The sequence below is a fragment of the Cupressus sempervirens genome, chromosome 10 (genome assembly GCF_028749045.1).
Source record: "Cupressus sempervirens isolate cs-2001-9-10 chromosome 10, ASM2874904v1, whole genome shotgun sequence".
Classification (NCBI taxonomy): domain Eukaryota; kingdom Viridiplantae; phylum Streptophyta; class Pinopsida; order Cupressales; family Cupressaceae; genus Cupressus; species Cupressus sempervirens.
This window is the reverse complement of record NC_143127.1, coordinates 592,896,598-592,900,149: the sequence shown is the minus strand read 5'-3', so window position 1 is coordinate 592,900,149 and position 3,552 is coordinate 592,896,598.

The window sequence follows — 3,552 nt, the reverse complement described above, 5'->3', positions numbered from 1 at the left end:
GCTATGATTTTTCTCCTTTCTTGTATATCTATGATCTTGGGATTGAAGTGAATAATGTTCTTTTAGTTTAATGCAATTTAGATAAATTGTATGTCTCTTATTGATTGCTTTTGGTTCAAAGAATTAAGTTATTGATTTCAATAAGTGATAAGGTTTTTGGTATATGAGGGGGATATGATAAGAATCGGATTCAAGGTTCATTATTGACAAATTTAATTGCAATTCAATTAAATAGGTCTAAAGTTATTGGTTTTGACTCTATATAACAATGGATAAGGCACTGATCAATTAATTTTAGTTTCAGGTTGATCATTCATATGGTTGAAAATTTTATATATATATATATATATAAATTAAAAATTAATTTTCCATTTATGTATTGAAGAACTAAAGTTTTTGGTCAACACTTATTTGTAATAGCTTTCCTTTTGGGTATAACTAACTACTGCAATTAGAAAGTTTGTTTCATATTAAGAAGACATTGTGACCAATATTTTCTATTAGGATAGGTTTGAAAGAAGAAGTATTGGTAAGTTTCTAAAGAGACAATTCAAATAATCAATCACACTCATATCCACAAGGTGGCACCCAACTTGGCCTGGCAGAGCCTAAAGTGTAGAGAATCTAGTATACTTTGTTGAAGTTGGTCCATAGCTATGATAAAATTTGTTGAGTATGTGATCTAGCTAGTCCTTAGGATTTTTTCCATCTACAACATCCTAGTATTGGGTTTAGAGTACTTGGTAGTCCAAAAAACACCCAAAAATCCCCCCCCCCCCCCCCCCCCCCCCACCACCCACCCCAAGTTATCTAACAAGTTCTTGTAGAGAAGATATATCTCATAGTTGTCCTTAAGATAGTTGGAAGGAAGGCCTCAAATGGAAAGTAAGACATCCCCATTTTTAGTAGAAAACTAATTGCACATTAAGTGATGTATCGGATTGAAGGCCTCAATAACTAGTTTAAGTATGTGGAGGTTCCTAAGAACCAAAAGGTAAAAATAGCCAAGTAAGAAATGAAGGGTTCTTGGTGGAATTATGTTTAGAGTGAAAGAGTAAGAGAAGTGAGGAAAATGATTTACTCATGGAAAAAAATGACATCAAATATTAGAAATTATAATTGTCTCAAGAATATGAAGCATAGATCCATAAGAAGAAGAAAAACCTTAAAAAAAAGGACATGTATGTCAGTACCTACACTAAATGGTTTCACAAAGTTAACCTCTTATCAAAGCACAATAAATGTGAAGAGAATAAGGTAGCAAGGTACCTCAATGGATTAAAATATAGTATCCAAGATGAATTAGGTATTTTAGCATCAAATACCATGCACAAGTGATTTCAATTGGCATTGAGAGTGGAAAGAAAGACCAAAAATAGTGGAAAGGGAGAGAGCTTCAAAGGTAGAGAAGGGTATAATGGGAGAGGGAAAATAAAAAAGACCCCAAGGGGAATATAGTCATGAATAACATTAAGAATATAGAAAATTAAGAAGCAACTTTAGTGAAAGGAGACCAAACAATGTATGGAGTTTTGGTGGAATTTTTTTTTGGGTAATTTAGGTGATACAATTGCAATTAAGGAAAACACCCAATATATAAATTCCCTACAAAGGTTCGGTTAAGTTCTCAAGGAGAGATAAGAACACAATTGGTCATAGAGGAAGATTTACAAAATGTGAAATCCTCTAACATATATTCAAACCCTAAAAATGGAGAAAATCTCATAATGAGGAGGATACTACTCAAGGTTCCTACTACACCAAAGCTACCCCAAAGGAAGTCCAGTTTTAGAACCACTTGAAAAGAGGGAAGAAGGATACTTAAAGTTATTATAGGTTTAGGATCTACTAATAATATTATACTTGATAAAATGGTAGAAGAAATAAAGTTAAAAAGAACATCTCACCCTTTTCCATACAAGGTCTCTTGGCTCGCAAAAGGGTAGAAAAATTTGGTAGAAGGATAAAGTTGGATAGAGTTTAAAATTGGTGAATTAGGGACACAATTATATATGATATTATACCCATGGATGAATGTTATTTCATTCTTGGAAGATCATGTTAATATGATTTTAAGGCACACCTTGATGGACAAAATAATACATATACTATCACCAAAGATGGAAGAACCATTACTATGAGACTGGTCTTCAATAACCTAGATGGATAAGGGCTAAGAGAATCCATTTTCATGTTTTTAGGAGTAAATAAGTTCTTATAATTAATGAAGGAGAATGATACCCCATGTTATTCCCTAGTTCTTTTCCCAAACAAGAGGAGAAGAAGTGAGAAAATAAGAGGGTAGTAGGTCCTCGAGAAGTAATGTAAATATTGGACAAGTATAATGGGGTCAATTAAAAAGATACACCTAATGTATTAGCCCATTTAATTGATATTAGTCATAATATAGACTACATACATAGTTCTACATTACCCAAAAAACTTACCTATAAGATAACTCTTATGCGAGATGAGCAGATTGCCAAACAAGTGTGATAAATGTTAGGTATGGGTCTTATAAGGAAAATTTTGAGTCCTTGCGTTGTCTTGACATTTTTGGATCCTAAGAAAGAAAAAATATGGTGGTTATGCACTAATTCAAGGGTTGTCAATCATATCAAAATCAAATACAAGTTTTTTATTCTAAGGATTGAGGAATTTCTAGATTGTTTAGGAGGTACAAGGTTCTGCTTCAATATTATTTTTAAAGGAGGCCACCAACTAATTAGGATAAGCATAGGAGATGAGTGGAATATATATTTTAAGACCAATGTAGGTATTAATGAGTGGATGGTCATGTCTTTTCCTATCCAATTCCCTAAGTACATTTGTGATACTCATGAATAGAGTGTTGAAGGAATTCATTAAAAAATCTATGGTAGTTCACTTAGAAAATCTAGAGAAGATTGTTTGAAAATTTTGGATCAAGTTTTGAAAAGGTAATATGATGAGAAACTAATGATATATTTGGAGAAATGTGTTTTTGTGTGGGAGGAGCTAGTATAATTTGGATACAATCAAGGGTGGACAAAAATACTAGTCTATATGGATAGATGTTCCAGATGAAGATTCTAAATGGTTAAAAAAAAAGTTATCAAAACAACTAGTACTTATGCTAGTCTATATGGATAGATGTTGTAGATGAGGATTCTAAATGGTTAGAAAAAAGGTATTAGAACAACCAGTCCTTACTCTCCTTGTTTTCAATAAAAAAATACTATTGAATGTGATTCTACTAACATGGAAATATGAGTAGTGATTATTCAAGAAGGAATGCTAATTCTCTTCTTTAGTGAGAAGTTAAAAGAGGGGAAGAGAAATTATTCCTCTTGTGATTTAGAATTGTATGAATTATTTCAAGAACTTAACAAGTAAATGCATTATTTTCTAAATAAGGAATTTTTGGTTTATATAGTTAAAATGGCCCTATGATATTTAAATATCCATAAAAAATTGAGTCATAAACACAAGATGTGTGTGGAGACAATTTGATGTAGGAGCATCTTAGGTTAATGCACAATCTTGAACCAACAAAAATATTTCTTGTTTTAT